General features: G+C 47.1%; 1 protein-coding gene across 1 annotated transcript in view; it reads left to right on the top strand.

The window, feature by feature from the left end:
* cbl (Cbl proto-oncogene, E3 ubiquitin protein ligase) overlaps nucleotides 1-24,651 on the top strand; it is a 294,821-nt gene that overhangs the window by 388 nt on the left and 269,782 nt on the right. The window lies entirely within an intron of this gene.

Here is a 24,651-nt window from a genome sequence, read left to right as displayed (position 1 = left end):
CCCCCTCTCTTTCTCCCCCCCCTCTCTTTCTCCCCCCCCCTCTCTTTCTCCCCCCCCCCTCTCTTTCTCCCCCCCCCCCTCTCTTTCTCCCCCCCCCCCCTCTCTTTCTCCCCCCCCCCCCTCTCTTTCTCCCCCCCCCCCTCTCTTTCTCCCCCCCCCCTCTCTTTCTCCCCCCCCCCCTCTCTTCTCCCCCCCCCCCTCTCTTTCTCCCCCCCCCCCTCTCTTTCTCCCCCCCCCCTCTCTTTCTCCCCCCCCCTCTCTTTCTCCCCCCCCCCCCTCTCTTTCTCCCCCCCCCCTCTCTTTCTCCCCCCCCCCCTCTCTTTCTCCCCCCCCCCCCTCTCTTTCTCCCCCCCCCCTCTCTTTCTCCCCCCCCCCTCTCTTTCTCCCCCCCCCTCTCTTTCTCCCCCCCCCCCTCTCTTTCTCCCCCCCCCCCTCTCTTTCTCCCCCCCCCCTCTCTTTCTCCCCCCCCCCTCTCTTTCTCCCCCCCCCCTCTCTTTCTCCCCCCCCCCTCTCTTTCTCCCCCCCCCCCCCCTCTTTCTCCCCCCCCCCCCCTCTTTCTCCCCCCCCCCCTCTCTTTCTCCCCCCCCCTCTCTTTCTCCCCCCCCCTCTCTTTCTCCCCCCCCCCCTCTCTTTCTCCCCCCCCCCCTCTCTTTCTCCCCCCCCCCCTCTCTTTCTCCCCCCCCCCCTCTCTTTCTCCCCCCCCCCCTCTCTTTCTCCCCCCCCCTCTCTTTCTCCCCCCCCCCCTCTCTTTCTCCCCCCCCCCCCTCTCTTTCTCCCCCCCCCCCCTCTCTTTCTCCCCCCCCCCCTCTCTTTCTCCCCCCCCCCCTCTCTTTCTCCCCCCCCCCTCTCTTTCTCCCCCCCCCCCTCTCTTTCTCTCCCCCCCCCCTCTCTTTCTCTCCCCCCCCCCTCTCTTTCTCTCCCCCCCCCCCTCTCTTTCTCCCCCCCCCCCTCTCTTTCTCCCCCCCCCCCTCTCTTTCTCCCCCCCCCCCCTCTCTTTCTCCCCCCCCCCCTCTCTTTCTCCCCCCCCCCCTCTCTTTCTCCCCCCCCCTCCTCTCTTTCTCTCCCCCCCTCTCTTTCTCCCCCCCCCCCTCTCTTTCTCCCCCCCCCCTCTCTTTCTCCCCCCCCCCCTCTCTTTCTCCCCCCCCCCTCTTTCTCCCCCCCCCCTCTCTTTCTCTCCCCCCCCCTCTCTTTCTCTCCCCCCCCCTCTCTTTCTCCCCCCCCCTCTTTCTCCCCCCCCTCTTTCTCCCCCCCCCCCTCTTTCTCCCCCCCCCCCTCTTTCTCCCCCCCCCCTCTTTCTCCCCCCCCCTCTCTTTCTCCCCCCCTCTCTTTCTCCCCCCCCCTCTCTTTCTCCCCCCCTCTCTTTCTCCCCCCCTCTCTTTCTCCCCCCCTCTCTTTCTCCCCCCCCTCTCTTTCTCCCCCCCCTCTCTTTCTCCCCCCCCTCTCTTTCTCCCCCCCCCTCTCTTTCTCCCCCCCCTCTCTTTCTCCCCCCCCTCTCTTTCTCCCCCCCCTCTCTTTCTCCCCCCCCTCTCTTTCTCCCCCCCCTCTCTTTCTCCCCCCCCCTCTCTCTTTCTCCCCCCCCCTCTCTCTTTCTCCCCCCCCCCTCTCTCTTTCTCCCCCCCCCCCTCTCTCTTTCTCCCCCCCCCCTCTCTCTTTCTCCCCCCCCCTCTCTCTTTCTCCCCCCCCCTCTCTCTTTCTCCCCCCCCCCTCTCTCTTTCTCCCCCCCCCCTCTCTCTTTCTCCCCCCCCCCTCTCTCTTTCTCCCCCCCCCCTCTCTCTTTCTCCCCCCCCCCTCTCTCTCTCCCCCTCTCCCTCTCTCCCCCCCCCTCTTTTCTATAGAAAGTGCGTTTGGGGAATTGATAATGGAAAGTAGTGCTATGCAAATTAATCAAACAGATATTTGACACCAGTCTTCACTATAGAGTAACATCTCAAAATAGCTGTAAATGAGAACATCGAAAGGAGGGAGTAACACAGTAAAATTACAATCACCAGGGAAGTGGCATTGAGCAAATTGTTGGGTCTGCGGGCTGTCAAATCCCCAGGTCCAGATGGATTTCATCCTCATTGAGATTGTATTTGCTACCGTTGATTGTTTGTTGGTGGGTGTAAATTTGGATGACATTTCATTTCATGTGAAAAAGGAGGAGACTAAAAATATATTTTTTTAAAATTACAAAAGGCAAGGGATGGCGCAGTGGTTAGCACTACTGCATCACAATACCAAGGCTCCGGGTTCGGTCCCGGGTCACTGTCCCCATGTCTGCGTGGTTCTCACCCACACAACCCAAAGATGTGCAGGGTAGGTGGATTGGCCACGCTAAATTGTCGCTTAATTTGGAAAGAAAAGAATTGGATACTTTAAATTTTTTAGTTAATTACAAAACGCTAGTATACAGGTATAGCAAGTAATTAGAAAACTAACAATGTTATTGTTTATTGCAAGGGGAATATATTTCAGATGTAGGAAGCTTCAGTTATACAGGACACTAGTGATATCCCATCTGGAGTATTGTGTATAGTACTGGTCTTATCCAAGGAAAGATGTAAATGCATTAGAAGCAGAGAAAGTTTACTAGACTAATGCCAGAATTGGGTGGGTTGTCTTGAGACAAAAGGTTGGAGAGGTTAAGTTTGCATCCACTAGAGTTTAGAAGATTAAGAGGTGACTTGATCGGAATCTTTATGATCCTAAGGGGTCTTGACAGGGTGGATGTGGAGAGTCTGTTTCCTCTTGTTGGAGAATCTCGAACTAGGAGTCGCATTTTGAAAAAGACAGGGGTTTCTCACTTAAGACAAAGATGACGAGAAATGCTTTGTCTCGTGGCCTTGAGTCTCTGGAACTCTCTTCCTCAAAAAGCGCTGGAAGTTGAACCTTTTAATAGATTTTAAGGCAGAGCTGGCTAGATTCTTGATAAATAAGATGGTGTAAAATTATCGGGGGTAGGCGGGTATGTGGGATTGAAGTTACAATCAGAATAGTTATGATCTTATTGAATGGCGGAGAAGGCTCGAGTGGCTGGGTAGTCTATTCCTGCTCCTTATTCGTATGACTGTCAGTTGATTTGCTCTGAATCCCTGTTTACATATTGTTGATTCAGCGATGTCACTTAAGTTGTAACTGAGAAAAAACTGCTATCAGTATTTGAAGCCTTTTTTAATAACAAATGAATTGCATGCTTTCAATTTCAATCAATGAAATACTTATTTTTAGGTGTCGTCACTGGTGTGATGAAGGGAACATGGTTGTTAATCTATGCACAGCAAGGTCCCCCCAGCAGTGTTGTGCTGATGACAAGATCATTTGTTTTCATGACTTTGAAGGATAAACATTGTCCAAATCACCTGTCATAAATTATACTATATTACAGCACAGAAGGAGACCATTTGTGTGTGTGTGTCCACTGACTCTTTTGAAGAGCAGTCCAGTTTGTCCCATTCTGTATCCATGACCCTATGGGGTGGTGCATTCCAAATCCTTACTATTTGTTGCATGGAGACATTTTTTATCATGTTTTCCCTGGCCCTTTTGCCAATTACCATAAACCTGTGCCCTCTGGTTACTGGCTCTTCAATTGGAAACAGTAAAGAAAGATAAATGATATAAATCCTTCGTGACTTTATGCACATCAATCAAATCGCCTCTCCATTTTCCCTGCTCTAAGAGTGACTAACCCCAGCTTCTCCAATCTACCCTAGGGGACGACCATGCCTGATCTTCAACCTCTAATCCATTTTCCATCTGAAATGAATGAAAATCGCTTATTGTCACAAGCAGGCTTCGAATGAAGTTACTGTGAACATTCCGGTGCCTATTCGGGGAGGCTGGTACGGGAATTGAACTGTACTGCTAGCCTGCCTTGGTCTTCTTTAAAAGCCAGCTATTTAGCCCAGTGTGCTAAACCAGCCGCATCTGCTCATCATATCCCTTGATTCCTGAGAGATCTAAAATCTGTCCATCTCAGCCTTAAATAAATTCAACGATGAAGCATCCACAATCCTCAGGGGTGGATAATTTCAAAGATTCACAATGCTTCGAGTGAAAAATGTTACCTCATCTTAGTCTCACGTTTTCTGAATCATTCTGGAAAATCTCTTCTGCATCCTCTCAAGGCCTTCATGCCCTTTCCTAAAGTAAGAATTGGACACAGTACTTCAGTTGGGCACAACTAGTGTTTTATCTCTTATAATTTCCTGGATAATTGTTGGGTCTCTTGTTTACCTTTTTAATGAATTTAGAGTACCCAATTTTTTTTCCCCAATTAACAGACAATTTAGCACTACTTCAAACTTTTTTTTTTCCTGGGACCCATTTTTATCAACCAACCAAACTTCGGGACCCAACACGGCCGACCTTCTCGACCCACGCTGGCCGACCTGCGCGACCCACCATTTTCTCTTACCTTGTATGCTGCTGACAAAAATGGAGGAAATGGTTTTGGGTCCCTTTGGCCCTCGTACACGCTCCTTCAATGGAACCCGTTGGATGAAGGTGAAGCCTTCTGGTGTTGGAAAGTATGGAGTCTCCACCTGTCCAAAGTTCTGAATTTTTTTCCTGTAAAATTTTATCAAATAAACCCCCACCCCCGAACTTGTAAAAATAAATGAATAAAATAAATGAAAAAAATAAAAATTAAATGAATGAAATAAATGAATAAAAACCACTACAGAACTTGTAAAACAAAAAGCTGCAACCGTTAAAAAAAAAAAAAAAATAGCGGCCGCACTGCGCATGCGTGCCTGATCATCGATACACATGCCCAATGCAGGCAAATTTTGTTTTACATGTTTGTGGTCGCTTGCAGCCGGCGTTATGGGAACGCAGCGGACTACGGCTCCCGCGGGTCGCGCCCCCGACTTTGAAGAACATTGATTTAGCATGTCCAATCTACCTATCCTGCACATCTTTGGGTTGTAGGGGTGAGACCCGCGCAGACGGGAGGATGTGCAAACTCCACACGGACAGTGACCCAGGACCGGGATCAAACCCGGGTCTTCGGCGCCATGAGGCAGCAGTGCTAACCACTGCGCCACCGTACCACCCTCTTGTTTACCTTCTAATGAGAGTCAATAGTCCGGTTGATTGAAGGTGTCAAAAATAAAACTCTTGCTAATTATTCACTTGAACACACTTAAAAAAATATATATATTTTTTATTCTCCTTTTACATTTTCTCCCAAATTTATACCCAACAATAAACAATAATCAGTAACGAATGTAATGTCAATCCCCATATCAATAACAACGATCCCATCATCCCACCAAACCCCAAACATTAGCCCGCATGTTAATATAAACAAATGACAAAGAGGAATACAGAATCACCCATAGTCACCATTAACACATATGCACTTGAATAAGAACTGAATCAGAACTTTGAACCAAAATATTAAACAATACATAAAAGGGTCCAACTCATGACAAATAAAGCATTAAACATAAATGCATAAAGAAAATTTAAACACCAACAAATGGATAGGTGATTCAAGAATTCAGGAAGGCAGAAATTCAGGAACAAGATCTCGACCACACGGCCGTTCTTTTAAGGGAATCCTTATCTCCGGTCTAATCCCTCATTCAGTTCTTGTGCGAGGAGATAACTCCATATTCTATCCCTTACCAAATTTTTGTATCCTTGCTGCTTTGCCCTTTTATCAAATGCCTTTTAAAAATCCATGCAATCAGGTTAGTCAAATACTGTTTAACAAATCAGTGCTGACTCTCCTTTATTGGTCTATAATTGTCCGAGTGGCAGTTAATTTTCTCCTAGATTATTGTTTCTAAAAGCATCCTCAGCAATAATGTTAAACTGACTGGTCTGTAATTGCCAAGTTCATCCTTCTGCCCTTCTTGAACAAGGGAATAACATTTGCAATACTCCAGTCCTTTGGCATCACTCTTGCATCAAAGGAGAATTGGAAGCTTGTTGCCAGCACCTCTGCAACCCATTTATTGGTAATATAAGACCCTTGGATTCTCTTTCTTTGTTGGCTACCAAGATATTCCCATAATACTTTATGCCCCACGTTCTCTGTACCTGATTTCCCCCTTGATTAAGCTAAAATCTGAGAATTCTTCTGCATGTACATATTTAAGTAATATTTACAGCACGTAAGCAGGCTGTTGGTATTCATGCTGTCCAAGTCTTCTCCCATCCTCCTCCTAATCCTATAAACATATATTATCGTTTCTCATTTATTTATCTAGCTCCCCCTTAAATGCTAATATAAATGCTTTTCTTTAAAGTCGTCCATGGAATCTTTTCTGCCCACCTGAGAGAGGACTGTTATAACCTGCCTGATTACTACTGGCTGGGGAAGCGCACACTAACCAAGGATTGTGGGATTGCCATTAGCCCCCAGCCAGTAGTAATCAGGCAGGTAATAACAAGGACCTTGATTTGATGTCTGATCCAAAAGGTGGCATCCTAGCAAGTCTAACACTCCCTTATACTCGAGGTGAACTGTGGCTCAATTTTAGGATGACGTCTACTCCGGATCCCGAGTTTCTGCAATAGGTCTTCATGTGACTAAACAGGATGATTCCCGACCTGTTCATCTTGGGGTGCAGGATTTCTTGCAAGGTAGTCGAATCTGAGCTGCAATATTTCCTTCCCTTTCTTCCCTTCTTTGCCACATCCATTAAGACATGGCTTGAAGTGTGATAGGTACAGCTTGATTGACAGGTTGCTGCCATTCTCAACGATCAGTAACAAGCTCACATTGCACTGGGAATGTCAACCTATGTTTTGTGCTCAAATCTTTGGAGTGGGTCTTGAACCCACAACCTTCTGACTCAAGAGGTGAGAGTGCTTCCCACTGAGCTACAACTGACGTGGCTGAAAATGAGTGTTGATAAATTAATTATTAGCTGCTTGTCATTCCAGTATGTAAACCTTATGAATTCAGCCCGAACAAGGGTGTTCATGATGCTGATAACAAAAAATTCCTATTAAAATACAGCAGAATTTTGAAAGTGTGTATTTCAAAGCTGTAGCAAAACATTTTTTTAATCTATACGGATTTTGCTCTAATCTTGTATATCCTGTACATGTGAGCTGACATTTGGACAAGACATTTTCCACAAAAGACAGACAAGATATCTAGGGGAGATTGCAAGGCAATAATCTTGGGCATTTTCAGTCATAGAATGATATTATTAGCTTACTGTCTTGAAATCCTACTCTGGTATCTTATTTTTCAAAAATTAACCCCGTCTGTTGTAATTTTATTTAGCATCTTTATTTCATGAATACTGCACTAAAATAGAACTAAAGCAATTACATTTATGTTGGAAAAGTAATGACAGAGGTCACCCAGAAGGATAAGCTATTGATACTGTGAAGTTATCAGTCATTTTAAATATTTTATAATCTGTATATATTTTCCAATTGTACTAATTCAGTTGCAATTATTACATCACATTTGCTTGAATCAGAGCAGGGTAACTGGAATTATGATCAACTCCAATAAGTATTACAGTGGCACAACAATGTTTGGGGAAGAAATAGTAATTTGGTCACACAGAACTTGATTATTGTTGAAAACATACATTTAGCTGAAGCTTTTCATCTTGCAAGAATATCAATATCAGGTGCTGTTGTTTCTCCTAACATTGTGATTCTCCTGATGAGAAGGGGCAGCACGGTAGCATTGTGGATAGCACAATTGCTTCACAGCTCCAGGGTCTCGGGTTCGACCCGGCTTGGGTCACTGTCTGTGCGGAGTCTGCACGTTCTCCCCGTGTGTGCGTGGGATTCCTCCGGGTGCTCCGGTTTCCTCCCACAGTCCAAAGATGTGCGGGTTAGGTGGATTGGCCATGAGTGTCCAAAATTGCCCTTCGTGTTGGGTGGGGTTACTGGGTAATGGCGATAAGGTGGGGGTGTGGGCTTGGGTAGGGTGCTCTTTCCAAGAGCCGGTGCAGACTCGATGGGTCAAATGGCCTCCTTCTGCATTGCAAATTCTATGAATGCAAGTTCAAAAGAATCTACAAAATGTCCTTTTTCAGCAATACCTTTAGGGAAGAATTGGGTGTATAAAAATTCTCACCCTCATTCCTCCAAGTTCTCTCTCCTATCTCTCTAACTTTCTACTCTGCAAATTCTGACGACTTGCACATCCCTGATTTTAATTCCTCCACTATTGGCGGCCATGTCTTCAGCTGTCTGAGTCTTAACCTTCCAATTCCATCCTTGAACCTCTCCGTTTCTCTACCTCTCTTCATTTAAAATGCTTCTCCGAGCCTACAGATTTGATAAAGTTTTTGGTTACTGTGCTACTTCCATGTGGCTCGGAATCAAATTTTGCTTGATAACACTCCTTTTTAAAAAAAATATATTTTATTAAAGTTTTTCGATCAAACAAAAATTTACCATTTTACAACTTTGTAATAATATAAACATTGATCGTTTTTTAAAAATAAATAATATGCTAACTAACGGCAACTGCCAACAACAAAATAAGAAACAACAGAAATAATAACTAAAATAGTAACTTTGTGAAATCAAATATAAATAACTAATATATAAACACACACATAAAACCCCTGAAGACCCAAATGAGTGCCCCCCCCCCCCCCCCGCGGCCGCTGCTGCTGCCTTTCCTATTTTCCCTTATCGCTCTGCGAGATAGTCAAGGAACGGTTGCCACCACCTGGTGAACCCCTGAGCCGAACCTCTTAATGCATATTTTATCCGCTCCAGTTTTATAAACCCTGCCATGTCGTTGATCCAGGCCTCCACACCCGGGGGCCTAGCTTCTTTCCACATAAGTAGAATCCTTCGCCGGGCTACTAGGGACGCAAAGGCCAATACGTCGGCCTCTCTTGCCTCCTGCACTCCCGGCTCATCTGCAACCCCAAATATAGCCACCCGCCAGCTTGGTTTGACCCGGACCCCCACCACCTTCGGGATCACTTTTGCCACACCCATCCAGATCCCATGCAATACCGGACATGACTAAAACATGTGGGTGTGGTTCGCCGGGCTTCCCGCGCATCTCTCACCTATCCTCCACTCCAAAAAATCTGCTCGGCCTTGCTCCCGTCATATGCGCCCTGTGTAGAACCTTGAATTGTATCAGGCTGAGCCTGGCACACGAGGACGAAGAGTTTACCCTACTTGGGGCATCTGCCCACAGCCCCTCCTCAATCTCTTCCCCCAGCTCCTCCTCTGCCCACAGCTCCTCCCATTTTCCCTTCAGCTCCTCTACCATCGTCTCCCCCTCGTCTCTCATTTCCCTTATATATATCTGACACCCTACCATCACCCACCCATGCCCCCGAAATCACTCTGTCCTGAATCTCTTGCGCCGGGAGCTGCGGAAATTCCCTCACCTGTTGCCTCACAAATGCCCTCACTTGCATATAGCGAAATGCATTCCCAGGTGGCAACCCATATTTTTCTGTCGGTGCTCCCACACTCGCGAACATCCCGTCCAAGAACAAGTCCTTCAATTTCGCAATTCCTGTTCGCTGCCAAGATTTAAATCCCCCATCTATCCTTCCCGGTACGAACCTATGGTTGTTCCTTATCGGGGACCACACTGAGGCACCCGTCACTCCCTTATGTCGTCTCCACTGCCCCCAAATTTTCAGAGTTGCCACCACCACTGGGTTTGTGGTGTATTTTTTCGGGGAGAACGGTAACGGTAACGGTGCCGTCGCCAGTGCTTTTAAGCTAGTTCCCCTACAGGACGCCATCTCCAGTCTTTTCCACACAGCTCCTTCCCCTTCCCTCATCCACTTACATATCATTGACACGTTGGCGGCCCAATAATAATCACTTAGACTCGGCAGTGCCAGTCCCCCTCTGTCCCTACTGCTCTGCAGGAACCCCCCTCTTTACTCTTGGGGTCTTTCCAGCCCACACACAGCTCATAATACTCTTGTCCACCTTCTTAAAAAAGGCCTTTGTAATCAGTACAGGGAGGCACTGGAACACAAAAAGAAACCTCGGAAGCACCACCATTTTAACCGCCTGCACCCTGCCCGCCAGTGACCGGGGCACCATGTCCCACCTCCTAAAGTCCTCTTCCATCTGCTCTACCAGTCGTGCCAAGTTAAGCTTATGCAAGGTTCCCCAGTTCCTGGCCATCTGGATCCCTAAATACCGGAAATCTCTTATTACCCTCCTCAACGGTAAATCGTCTATTTCCCTGCCCTGTTCCCCGGGATGCATCACAAACAGTTCACTCTTCCCCATATTCAATTTATATCCTGAAAATTCTCCAAACTCTGCATTATCTCAGGCATCCCCTCCACTGGGTCCGCGACATACAACAACAAATCATCCGCGTATAATGACACCCGATGCTCTTCTCCTCCTCTAAGTACCCCCCTCCACTTCCTAGAGCCCCTCAGCGCTATGGCCAATGGCTCAATTGCCAACGCAAACAGTAACGGGGACAGGGGACATCCCTGTCTTGTACCCCTATATAGTCGGAAGTGGCCAGATCGTTGCCTATTTGTAATCACACTTGCCATCGGGGCCCTGTGCAGGAGCTGAACCCATCTAATGAACCCCTCTCCAAACCCAAATCTCCTCAGTACTTCCCACAGGTAGTCCCACTCCATTCTATCAAATGCTTTCTCTGCATCCATCGCCACCACTATCTCCGGCGGGGGCATCATCATCACCCCCAACAGCCTCTGTATATTAGCATTCAATTGCCTCCCTTTAACAAACCTCGTTTGATCATCATGCACCACCCCAGGGACACAGTTCTCTATCCTCGTCGCCATCACCCTGGCCAAAAGCTTGGCATCTACGTTCAAGAGGGAAATGGGCCTGTATGACCTGCACTGCAGCGGGTCTTTGTCTCTTTCCAGGATCAGCGATATCGTCGGGGGTAGTGTCCCCCTTTCCCTAGCCTCATTAAAGGTTCTCGTCAGAAGTGGGGCCAGCAGGTCCACGTATTTCCTATAGAACTCCACTGGGAACCCATCCGGTCCCGGGGCCTTCCCTGCCTGCATGTTCCCAATTCCTTTTACCACCACCTCCACCTCAATCTGCGCTCCCAGTCCTGTCATCTCCTGTTCCTCAACCTTCGGGAACTCCGGCTTGTCTAGGAAACGCATCATTTCCTCTTTCCCTTCCGGGGGTTGAGCCTTATATAGCCTCTCGTAAAATACCTTAAACACCCCGTTCACCCTCTCCGCTCCCCGTTCCATCTTTCCCTCCTCGTCTCTAATCCCTCCGATCTCTCACGCTGCCCCCCTCTTCCTAAGTTGTTGGGCCAGCAGCCGGCTCGCCTTCTCTCCATATTCATACTGCACTCCCGGTGCCTTCCTCCATTGTGCCTCCGCCTTACCCGTGGTCAACAAGTCAAAGTCCGTATGCAATCTCCGTCTTTCCCTGTATAACCCTTCATCTGGAGCCTCCGAATATTGCCTATCCACCCTCAAAATCTCCCCCAACAATCTCTCCCTTTCTTTACCCTCTTGTTTCCCTTTATGGGCCCTTATGGAGATCAGCTCCCCTCTAACCACCGCCTTCAGCGCCTCCCAGACCACTCCCACCTGGAATCTCTCCGTCATCATTGATCTCTAGGTACTTTTCAATACCTCACCCTTACACATACCCCCTCGTCTGCCAACAGTCCCATATCTAATCTCCAGAGTGGGCGCTGCTCCTTTTCTCCTCCTACTTCTAGATCTACACAATGTGGGGCATGATCTGAAATGGCTATAGCCGAATACTCTGTTCCTGCCATCTTCGGGATCAGTGCCCTTCTCAGGACAAAGAAGTCTATCCGGGAGTACACTTTGTAGACATGGGAGAAGAAGGAAAACTCTTTACTCCTTGGTCTAGTAAATCTCCAGGGATCCACTCCTCCCATCTGCTCCATAAAGCCCTTAAGCACCTTGGCCGCTGCCGGCCTCCTCCTGGTCCTAGATCTGGATCGGTCCAGCCCTGGGTGCAGCACCGTGTTGATGTCGTCGTCCCCCCCCCCCCCCCCCATTACCAACTTTCCCATCTCCAGGTCCGGGATGCGCCCCAACATACGCTTCATAAAGTTCGCATCATCCCGGTTCGGGGCATATACGTTCACCAGCACCACCGCCTCACCTTGCAATCTGCCACTCACCATCACGTATCTACCCCCACTGTCCACCACTGTGGTCTTTGCCTCAAACAGTACCCGTTGCCCCACCAGTATTGCCACCCCTCTATTTTTTGCATCCAAGCCCGAGTGGAATACCTGTCCCACCCATCCTTTTCTTAATCTGACCTGATCCGCCAGTCCCCCCCCCCGCTAGATCCCTCTCTAGCTTAGTTGCTCCCCCCATATTGCTTCCGGAAGTCAGCAAACTCTGGCTGACTTCGGCTTCCCCCGTTTATCCTTAGCCTCCCATTATGTGAGGCCCCCTCCTTCCTGCGCCCCCTTTTCCCGCCACAATTTCCATAGCGCGGGAACAAAGCCCGCGCTTCCCTCTCGGCCCTGCCCCTGATGGCGCAGCTCCCTCTCTCCTTCCCCCTCCCCTTCCCCACCGGCGCCCACATTTCTTCATGCGTACCCCCTTCGAGGGGAAAGAAAATTTTCCCCATCTGATTCACAGTCCCTCACTACTTCATTTCAAACACTCTTTCTCAAATCTAGTCCAACTTCTCCTCATCAATAAATGTCCACGCCTCCTCTGCCGTCTCGAAGTAGTGGTGTTTACCCTGGTGTGTAACCCACAGTCTTGCGGGCTGCAACATTCCGAATTTCACTTTCCTCTTGTGGAGCACCGCCTTGGCCCGATTGAAACTCGCCCTCCTCGCCACCTCCGCACTCCAATCCTGATACACGCGGATCACCGCGTTCTCCCACCTGCTGCTCCGTGTCTTTTTCGCCCATCTCAAGACCATCGCCCTGTCCTTGTAGCGGTGGAACCTCACCACTATTGCTTGAGGTATTTCTCCTGCCTTTGGTCTTCTCACGAGGACTCGGTACGCTCCCTCCACTTCCAGGGGGCCCGTCGGGGCCTCGGCTCCCATTAAGGTATGGAGCATCGTGCTCACATACGCCCCAACGTCCGCTCCCTCTGCCCCTTCGGGAAGCCCCAAGATTCTTAAGTTCTTCCTCCTCGAGCTATTTTCCAGGGCTTCCAGTCTCTCCATACACCTCTTATGCAGTGCCTCGTGCGTCTCCGTCTTCACCGCCAAGCCCTGTATCTCGTCCTCATTTTCGGCAGCTTTTGCCTTCACTCCACGGAGCTCCATCTCTTAGGTCTTCTGCGCCTCCTTTAACCCCTCAATCGCCTGCAGCATCGGCGCCAGCACCTCCTTCTTGAGCTCCTCCACACATCGCCGGAGGAACTCCTGCTGTTCCAGGCCCCATACCAACTGGCCTCCCTCCGCCGCCATCTTGCTTCTCACTTCCCTTCTTTGCCGCTGCTCCAGAGGATCCACTGCAATCTGGACGCTATTATCTCTTCTATCCATTCACATCCGGGGGACTCCCTTCTATGTCGCCTCACAGTGGGTTTAGCCTTCGAAAATTGCCGTTGGGGCTCCCGATAAGAGCCCAAACGTCCGTTAAAACGGGAGGTGCCGAAACGTGCGACTTAGCTGGTCATCGCCGCACCCGGAAGTCCGCTTGATAACACTCCTGTGAAGCACCTTGGGATATTTTATTAATGTTAAAAGTGCTATATAAATGCAAGCATCTTTTGTGTCTATTTAATTTATGACTTGTCAACTATGCTATTTTTGAACTGCACAAAGTGGTCTGACAGTATTTACTGCAGTTTGAAGTGAACAGGAGACGTGGTGGACAGCCCACATTGCACTGGCTTGAAACTGTGGTTGAGAGGAGTTATTAATCCTGTGACATGCAATCCCACTCACATCATGCATAAAAGAACTAGTTTTCAGTTCTTGGGAGTCATGGGGCCATTCATGGAAATTGGTTTTCTGCTTTACACGTGAGTAATGTGTAAATTCAGGAAATTCAGTAAGCATTTTAAAGGTGATTCTTAACTTCTGGGTTTTAGGCTCTCCGGGTATATGACTTGATCTAAAGCTGAGAATTTATCTTTAATATATTCCATCTATGTTATCCTCTGTACAACCTGTGCATGAGTACAGCCAGCAATTTTATATTTGTGGCCTTGTTGTTCATTTTATGGTATTGCTGCAGTGCTGTTTTGTGTCATTTGCAAACTGATGGAGGATAATTTTACAGGGAAATGTGTGGTCTTGTCCTGTGAATTGTGCATTAGAAAGATTTAACTCTAACTGTTCTGAATCTGAAGTTCATGTATGCTAACAGAAATCACAAATGAATACCCAGTAAAACTGCCCATTGGTTCATACTTATGGTGACATAACTAAGAGTGGATGTAGAATATACTTGAGTGGATTACTTTACTACTGCGCTACCATATTCCCATTATGTCACCAGACTTGTAAGCCAGAGGCCCAGGCTAATACTCTGGGGGCATGGGTTCAAATCATGGTAACTGTTGTAATTAAATTCAATTAATTAATTCAATTAATACATCTGGAATTAAAAGCTAGTTTAAAAACCCATCTGGTTCACTTAAGATCCTTCAGGAAAGAATATCTTCCATCCCTAACTGGTCTGATCTATATGTGACTCCAGGCCCTCAGCAATGTGGTTGACTCTTGTTGCTAACTTGCTGTGTCTCTTAATTTGGCTCTGTTAATTACGTTTGCTCAAGAGTCCCCAGGTATCTTTCGACACCGCCACAAGGTTCAAAGCCGAATACTGATCAAAGACTCGATACACCAGTTAGTAAGTTCAAAAGCAATGCTCATTTATTTACACACAGTCAAATATACTCATGCATAAAACTCTACAAACTAAACTATCACTATTACTAAAAGCCTATACTTAGCTTCGGGTGCCCACTCAGTCAGAGGAACAATGGCCGTTGCTCGGTTCTGAGGCTGCTGGGTTGAGCTGTTACAGGATAGCAACTAGGAGCGTCTATCTCGTAGCATGCGTTGACTTGGAACTTACTTGGTCTGGTGTAGCTGCTAGGCAGGTCTCTCCTCGCTGAGAGCCAAGGCCAAGAGAGAGATCCTCTCTTGGGGAGTCCTTATTATACCCCCAAAGGGCTTCGCGTGCTTTTGGGTGGGCCTTGAACTTGGCCCCAATTAATTGGATCGCTTCCCAATCGTTCCTATCGATTTTCCTCCAATAGAGGGGTGGGTTCCCTGGTTGCTGGGCATGTCCTAGGTGGCCGATGGTTTGCTTTGTTTTAGTCTCCTCTGGCACCGGGATTTCTGGCATTGTTTACCTAAATGTTGCCTTTTGTTCCCGGGGATGGCTCATTAGTATGTTGATGTCACCTGAGGAAGGAGCAGCGCTCCGAAAGCTAGTGACATCGAAACAAACCTGTTGGACTTTAACCTGGTGTTGTAAGACTTCGTAGTATGTTGATGGCTTAGCAGTGCCGGTCCCGTCTGAAAGCTACAGTTCTAATCAACAGACAGACCTTGCACCTGCTTGCTTTTTCGGTATTGTCCAATTTTCCCGTACCAGCCTCCCCGAGCAGGCGCCGGAATGTGGTGACTAGGGGCTTTTCACAGTAACTTCATTATAGGGGCTGGTTTAGCACACTGGGCTAAATCGCTGGCTTTTAAAGCAGACCAAGGCAGGCCAGCAGCACAGTTCAATTCCCATACCAGCCTCCCCGAACAGGCACCGGAATGTGGCGACTAGGGGCTTTTCACAGTAACTTCATTGAAGCCTACTTGTGACAATAAGCGATTTTCATTCATTTTTTTTCATTTTCCCTGCATTCTTTGCAAGTGTCCATTTTGTAATCGGGATGTGGCCATCCCAGATGGTTACACTCTTAACTACCCTCCGAAATGGCCTAGTTCAAGGGCATTTTGGGATGGGCAACAGATGCTGGCCTTATCAGTGATGCCCACATGCAATGAAAGAATAAAAACATCTCTGGTTCAATTTCTAGTTTGAACTAGTGCCTTGAAAATAATCCATCATTTCATTATCTGTTAATATTTTAGTGGCATTTTCACCAGTTTATGACCTCCATTAATAATAAAATACATGTACGTGTAGTGAAATATCACGAGAAATGAAATTACAGATTCCAGAAGGTACAATACTGCAATGACCGTATTTCTAGGCTAATAATCCAGAGAACTTGCATTCAAATCCTGTCTTGGCAGTTTGAGAATTTGAATTAAGTTATGTGAAATCTGGAAAATAGAAGTTGGTATCAGTAAAAGCTGGTTGTCAACTGGTTCATTATGTAATTTAGGAAAGATAACCGTCCGTCCTTGCTTCGTCTGCCTCTGATTTCTAATCATTTTTATATGTAATTCTCATGACATTTTAAAATATTTGTTGTGCTTTATTAGATATTTAAAAAAGGCAGGTGGGGGGATGATGAAGGGGAGAGGGAGAGTCTGATAAGTAAATCTGGTCCTCCAATTGTAATCGAGGCATCATGTCAACAGTCTGTTGCCTGCCCTCTGAAGAGGTCTAGTAAATCACTAGTTGGCCTGCAGCAATTCAAAAGGAATAGGCAGTAAATGCTAATGACACCAACAACATGGAGAGGATTCAAAGAAAAAGTAACTTCAACAGATAATCATGAGGTGTAAAAATATCCATTTAAAATTTAATTCACAAACATTCCATGAATCAAATGTATGGCCACAAGGATGATTAAGTCAGTTTATTTTGAGCGCCTAATTGTAATGTTTGTTAATTTTTCACACATAGATGTTAAAAAAAAATTGAGTGCCCAATTCTTTTTTTTCAATTAAGGGGCAATTTAGAATGCCCAATCCACCTACCCTGCACATCTTTGGGTTGTAGCGGTGACACCCATGCAGACACAGGAAGAATGTGCAAACTCCACACGGATAGTGACCCGGGGTCGGGATCGAACCCGGGTCCTCGGTGCTGTGAGGCAGCAGTGCTAACCCCTGTGTCATCGTGTCGCCCACACACACATTGTTTCATCAGTCTCGCTTGAGGAGATGTTTAGTATTTTATTGCTTGCAATGAGCTGTCCTATTTCTAACTAGTTTATAAAGCACTTGGCATGTCACAGCCTCAAAGTTCTTTTATGCTGTGAATACATTTCACATTTTATGTTGGCTGTCATACTTTGCTATTAGTGTATGTAGTTGGTTTTAAAAGGAAATAAGTTGAATTTGTTTAGTGTCTTTAATATCTTCATGGACAAAAGTGTCTCACAAACACTAATTTATTTTTAAGGTGTACTTGCGATGTAGGCAATGTGACAGACAATTTGAATAGCTAAAAGTCTCAAATAGCAAAGGAATAAATGATGAAGAAAACTGTTTTTCTGGCTGAGGGAGGAATGTTAGCCAAGACACTGGTGCATGAGAATTTTCTATCTATTTGATCAAGATATACTGGAGCTTTAGGTTAAGTTCTTATTGAAAGCACGTGAGTTCAGCAACCTGATGAATCTTTAAAAATTAATTTTACTCGATGTGGCCATCGCTGTTGAGGCCAGAATTTTTTCCGATTCCTAATTGCCTTCTCCCTTTCCTTTACGTTTTGGTGGCATGTCTGTGCCCCCCCCACCCTGCCCACATTAAAAAAATTCATCATGTTGCTGGCTACGTGAGGGTTTTGGTGAACAGCCTCCATGTCTTGAGGAAGCCCTCTTCTGACCTCAGGATAGTGAATTTTATATTCTCCAGTTAGAAGAATTCCGACCGTTCGGACAGCCATGTGGGTGAACCCCTGCACTCTGTGTTTCTCTTTATTTGCGGAGGCTCCAAAGTGGCTCTTTGTGATGCCTCTGTGTGATCTCTCGCAGCCTGCCTAGAGCACCCCTGACCCTTTGTTCCCCCTTCGGGTCTGTTTTGTCCCTCCAACGTTAGCCCTATTGTTACTCTTCCCCACCCCACCCCACCCCATCAGCAGGTACTCTCTTCCCTGGCCTGAGATACACCCCCCCACCCCCCACTCGTACCTCCTGGCACTAGCTTTCCCACGAGTGAGGTGGCCCCCTTCGTGGGGTTGGCCTAAGCGCCTCCTTCGCCTGCTACCTGTTTTCTCCCTCCTCTTCCTCCTCCTTACCCTCTTCTGCACGCTGCTGCTCTCGCCCCACCTCTCTGAGCCTTGGCACCCACATTCGGATCGAGGCGATGTCAGGATGTCCACTTCATCTCTGGCTTTGCGGCTGTCTTCCCAGCCCATGTTTATGGACAAATCCGTCTGCGTCCGCAGGTGCAGTGAAATAGTGTCCCCTGCTCTGGACGGTGACCATAATTTGGCTGGGTACGGCATTCTGAACTTCACCCTGTTTCTGTACAGGGCTGCCTTTGCTCTATTAAATTCTGCCCGGCATTTGGCCAGATCTGCCACAATGTCCTGGTAGATCTGGATTGGGCGCCCTTCCTACTTGTAGGACTTTTTCTGCCTGGCCCAGTTCAAATTCTTTCCCGGTCTTGGTACCGGTGTAGCTTAGCAATTATGGCATTTGGTTTTCCCCGGCCATTTTCTTTTCTAATTAAGGAGCAATTTAACATGGTCAATTCACCTACCTTGCACATCTTTTTGGATTGTGGGGGTGAGACCCATGCAGACACGGGGAGAATGTGCAAACTCCACACAGACAGTGACCCGAGGCCGAGATCGAAGCTGGGTTCTTGGTGCAGTGAGACAGCAGTGCTAACCACTGTGCCACCGTGCCGCTCCCCCTTTGTACCCCTTTGCTGAATTCTAAACTGCTCCCAATCCTCAGGTCTGCTGTTTTATTTCGGCCAATTTGTTTACTTCTTCTTTGGACCTAATACCATCACTAATGTTCCTTTAAGCCATGGTTTAGTCACCTTTCCCGTTTTATTTTTAAGTTCTGAAAGGATGAACAATTGTTGCAGTTTCTCCCGAGCTCTTGAAATGTATGCCATTGCCTATCCGCCATCATCCCTTTTAAATAATGTTCCTTAATCCATTATAAAGAACCTGAGCCTCATACCATCAGAGTTTCCTTCATTTTGATTCAGGACCCTAGTCTCCGAATCAACAATGTCGCTCTCCATCTTGATGAAGAATTCTGTAACATAATGGTTGCTCATCCCCAAGGGGCCTCGCACAACTAGATTTCCAGTTATTCCTTTCGTATTGCACAACATGCAGTGTCGGATGGCCTGTTCTCTAGTTGGTTCCTCAGCTTATTGGTCCTGAAAACCATCCCGTCTGCACTCCAGGAATTCATCCTCTGGTATTGGTACTAATTTTATTGGCCCAAGCTATATGCAGATTAAAGTCACCCATAATTACGAATAGATCTTTATCGCATGTGTGTCTATTTTCCTGTTTCAGTTTGGGGCTCTACATACAGCACCCACTAACGTTTGTGTGCCTTGGTATTTCTCAGCTCTGCCCATACAGACTCCACATTGTCGGAGCTAATATCCTTCCTCACTATTGCCTTAATTTCCAATAAGTTGCAGCACACAAAGCTCCTTGTGTTCTTTGCACCCCCTCTCAATCCCCCACTACTCCCCCGAAGCCCGGAGTGCAATCGCCGAAGGCTATATTGTAAATGCAAACAATAATGGTAACAAAGGGCACCCCTGCCTCGTTCCCTTATGTAGCCTAAAGTACTTTATTTCCATCCCATTTTAAACATATTTTCCATACTGAAGGGTCCAGGGTGAACAGCCAGTTGTCGTGGTGCATATAGGCACCAACGATCCAGGTAAAAAACGGGATGAGGTCCTACAATCAGAATTTAGGGAGTTAGGAGATAAGTTTAAAACGTAAGACCTCAAAGGTAGTAATCTCAGGATTGCTACCAGTGCCACGAGACAGTCAGAGTAGAAATTCAAGAATAGTCAGAATGAATACGTGGCTTGAGAGATGGTGCAAGAGGAAGGGGTTCAGATTTTTGGGACATTGGAACCGGTTCTGGGGGCGTTGGGACCATTACAAATCAGATGGTCTACACCGTGGCAGGACAGGAACCAATGTCCTAGGGGGTGCTTTTGCTAACGCTGTTGGGGAGGTTTTAAACTAATGTGGCAGGGGGATGGGAACCAGATTAGGAAGTTAGAGGTCAGTGAAGAGGCAGCAACTAAAGCCAGTAAGGTTCTAGATAATAAACTCAATGTGACTCGGGGGAAGAGTAGACAGGGAAGAGATGATGAACGCAAAGGGACAGGTGGTCTGAGGTGCAATTGTTTCAATGCGAGAAATGTAGCAGGTAAGGCAGTTGAACTTCTGGCTTGGATTAGTACCTGGGAATATGATATTGGTATTACTGAGACTTGGTTGAGGGAAGGGCAAGACTGGCAACTAAATATCCCAGGGTATAGATGCTTCAGGAGGGATAGAGAGGGAGGTAAAAGGGGTGGAGGAGTTGCATTACTGGTCAGAGATGATATCGCAGCTGTGATTAAGGAGGACACGATGGAGGATTCGAGCACTGAGGCAATATGGGTAGAGCTAAGAAATAGAAAGGGTGCAGTAACATTGTTGGGACTTTACTACAGGCCTCCCAAAAGCGAACGTGAAGTAGAGGTACAAATATGTAGACAGATTATAGAAAATTGTAGGAGCAATAGGGTGGTCGTGATGGGAGATTTTAACTTCCCCAACATTGAATGGGACTCATGTAGTGTTGGAGTCATAGATGGAGCAGAATTTGTAAGGAGCATCCAGGAGAGTTTTTTTAGAGCAGTATGTAAATAGTCCAACTCGGGAAGGGGCCAGACTGGACCTGGTATTGGGGATGGATCCCGGCCAGGTGGTTGAAGTTTCAGTCGGTGATTACTTTGGGAATAGCGATCACAATTCCGTAAGTTTTAGAATACTCATGGACAAAGACGAGAGTGGTCCTAAAGAAAGAGTGCTAAATTGGGGAAAGGCCAAGTATAACAAAATTCGGCAGGAGCTAGGGAATGTGGATTGGGAGCAGCTGTTTAAGGGTAAATCTACATTTGAAATGTGGGAGTCTTTTAAGGAAAGGTTGATTAGAGTGCAGGACAGACATGTCCCTGTGAAAATGAGGGATAGAAATGGCAAGATTAGGGAACCATGGATGACAGGTGGAATTGTGAGACTAGCTAAGATGAAAAATGAAGCATATATAAGATCTAGGCGACTTGAAACTGATGAAGCTTTGGAGGAATATCGGGAAAGTAGGACAAATCTCAAACGCGCAATAAAGGGGTCATGAAATATCTTTGGCTAATAGGGTTAAGGAAAATCCCAAAGCCTTTTATTTGTATATAAGGAGCAAGAGGGTAACTAGAGAAAGGATTGGCCCACTCAAAGACAAAAGAGGGAATTTATGCGTGGAGTCAGAGGAAATGAGTGAGATTCTTAATGAGTACTTTGCATCGGTATTCACCAAGGAGAGGGTCAGGTTACTGAGGGAAGAAATAGCTGGGGCCTTAACAGATATCTTTGCAGCATCCTTGAGCACGGGTGAGGTCCCGGAGGACTGGAGAATTGCTAATGTTGTCCCTTTGTTTAAGAAGGGTAGCAGGGATAATCCAGGGAATTATAGACCTGTGAGCTTGACTTCAGTGGTAGGCAAACTGTTGGAGAAGATACTGAGGGATAGGATCTATTCACATTTGGAAGAAAATAGACTTATCAGTGATAGGCAGCATGGTTTTGTGCAGGGAAGGTCATATCTTACAAACCTAATAGAATTCTTTGAGGAAGTGACATAGTTAATTGATGAGGGAAGGGCTGTAGATGTCATATACATGGACTTCAGTAAGGCGTTTTGATAAAGTTTCCCATGGCAGGTTGATGGAAAAAGTGAAGTCAAGTCATATGGGGTTCAGGGTGTACTGGCTAGATGGATAAAGAACTGGCTGGGCAACAGGAGACAGAGTAGTGGTGGAAGGGAGTGTCTCAAAATGGAGAAAGGTGACTAGTGGTGTTCCACAGGGATCTGTGCTCGGACCACTGTTTGTGATATACATAAATGATCTGGACGAAGGTATAGGTGGTCTGATTAGCAAGTTTGCAGATGATACTAAGATTGGTGGAGTTGCAGATAGCGAGGAGGACTGTCAGAGAATACAGCAAAATATAGATAGATTGGAGAGTTGGGCAGATAAATGGCAGATGGAGTTCAATCCAGGCAAATGTGAGGTGATGCATTTTGGCAGATCTAATTCAAGAGTAGACTATACGGTCAATGGAAGAGTCCTGGGGAAAATTGATGTACAGAGAGATCTGGGAGTTCAGGTCCATTGTACCCTGAAGGTGGCAACGCAGGTCGATAGAGTGGTCAAGAAGGCATACAGCATGCTTGCCTTCATCAGACGGGGTATTGAGTACAAGAGTCGGCAGGTCATGTTACAGTTGTATAGGACTTTGGCTAGGCCACATTTGGAATACTGCGTGCAGTTCTGGTCGCCACATTACCAGAAGGATATGGATGTTTTAGAGAGGGTGCAGAGGAGGTTCACCAGGATGTTGCCTGGTATGGAGGATGCTAGCTATGAAGAAAGGTTGAATAGATTAGGATTGTTTTCGTTGGAAAGACGGAGGTTGATGGGGGACCTGATTGAGGTCTACAAAATTGAGGTATGGACAGGGTGGATAGCAACAAGCTTTTTCCAAGAGTGGGGGTGTCAATTACAAGGAGTCATGATTTCAAGGTGAGAGGGGGAAAGTTTAAGGGAGATGTGCGTGGAACGTTTTTTATGCAGAGGGTGGTGGGTGCCTGGAACGCTTTGCCAGCGGAGGTGGTAGAGGCGGGCACGATAGCATCATTTAAGATGCAGCTAGGCAGATATATGAATGGGCGGAGAACAGAGGGAAGTAGGTCCTTGGAAAATAGAAGACCGGTTTAGATAAAGAATCTGGATCGGCGCAGGCTGGGAGGGCCGAAGGGCCTGTTCCTCTGCTGTAATTTTCTTTGTTCGTTTTTGTTCTTTGTTCTTGTTCTTTAGCTTCTATTCTATTGGTTTTGGTACATGTTCAGAACTTTACTTGATTCTTTGTTCTAGAATTATTTGTTGTATTGAGTCTGAGTCGCCCAGGAAGATGTAACTGTAATTCACAGAAAATTGGTTTCAAAATGCAATTAAAATAAAGTTGAAGTGTAAAAAAAAAAAAAAAAAAGACTACGTTCAATAGCTTCCTAATGTTGCTTGACAGCTGCCGCCCCTTCATGAACCCTGCCTGATCTTCTGATACCACCTCTGGTGCATACACCCCTCCAGATGCCTTGCCAGTAACTTGGCCACTGTCTGTCGTATAAACTGTTGGGCCAGCAGGCGACTAGCCTTCTACCCGTATCCATACTGGGCACCCCTAACCCTCCGAAGCTGACAAAGCCTCCACCGGCAGACACGATGCACAGATTCTGCTACCTGGACCGATTTTCCTGGGTTGATCCTCGCCCGCAACACCTTGCACATTTTCCCCAGCATCGACTTCTCCACCTCCAGTGATACGATTTGGTCACTCTGGCCTGAGATTGCCTTCTCCGCTCTTTTTATTGTTGCCCCCTGTGCCTCCGGACCCTTCTCCACTTGATCCAAATATCCGTGAAGAGGTGCTACTGCACCCTCAATCGCTCTCGACCAGTCTCCCTGCATTTTCTTATGTTGTCGAAATTCATCTTTAATAAAGCTCCTGAGCTGCTCCACCTGCGATGTGCCATCGACGACGACCATCCCCTTACGCCGTCTTTTCCAATACTGCTGCGCCATGAGGTGGGGAACTCTCCCAGGGGCTGGTGCATACTCGATGGGTCGGGTGGCCTCCTGTACTAAATTTAATGAATGTCTGAGCTAGGACCTCTGCCAGATCTGGTACACGGTAGCACAGTTGTTAGCACTGTTGCTTCACTGCGACAGGGACCTGGGTTCGATTCCCGGCTTGGGTCACTGTCTGTGCGGAGTCTGCATGTTTTCCCCATGTCTGCGTGGGTTTCCTCCAGGTGCTCCGGTTTCCGCCCACAAGTCCTGAAAGACGTGCTTGTTTGGTGAATTGGACATTCTGAATTCGCCCTCTGTGTACCCGAACAGGTGCCAGACTGTGGCGACTAGGGTAATTTCAGTAACTGCATTGCAGTGTTAATGTAAGCCTACTTGTGATACTAATAAAGATTATTATTATTCCCCTGTCTTCATCCCACACTGGGGGAGAATCCACCACCCACCCCTCTCCTCACAATTTGTCACCAAACATCACCCATCAAAAGGACAGAAAGCTGCAAAACCGGCACCTCCACGCAGGAGCCACCCTGTGTGCCCAGTCAAACCATGGTCTCCACCATGATGACCAAGCTTAGAAAATGTGTAGGAGCTGTTTCGCTATCGCAGATGTCATAGATGATCTGATCATCCCCATGGCTAATATCCACAAACATGTGTCTCTGGTACAGAGAAAGAACTCTGGCCAGTCATCCTCACTATTCCAGAGACTCTTGAGACTGGTTGTAGCAGTTTAATGCTGCCAAGTTGAAATTCAACAGAGAATATGGATAAAAGCTGTGGCGTTCTCACTTTGTGGTTTCAGTACTGCACCAGGTGGTGCATTTACCCACAAAGTGATGGTACGTTCTGCAGTCATGACATTGGTTCAATTAGTGCCGCTGACCTGTTATGATGGCTGAGGCAGGACTGTTCATGCCTAATCAAACCAGCTTGTCACCATGGCAATAGGCTCTCCCTGTGGAAAATCATTCCCAAACATGAGTAAGGAAT

The sequence above is a fragment of the Scyliorhinus torazame genome, chromosome 21 (assembly GCF_047496885.1).
Source record: "Scyliorhinus torazame isolate Kashiwa2021f chromosome 21, sScyTor2.1, whole genome shotgun sequence".
In the NCBI taxonomy this organism is placed as follows: domain Eukaryota; kingdom Metazoa; phylum Chordata; class Chondrichthyes; order Carcharhiniformes; family Scyliorhinidae; genus Scyliorhinus; species Scyliorhinus torazame.
The sequence above is the reverse complement of the archived record's forward strand: the minus strand, read 5'-3'. Positions and strand labels throughout refer to the sequence as shown.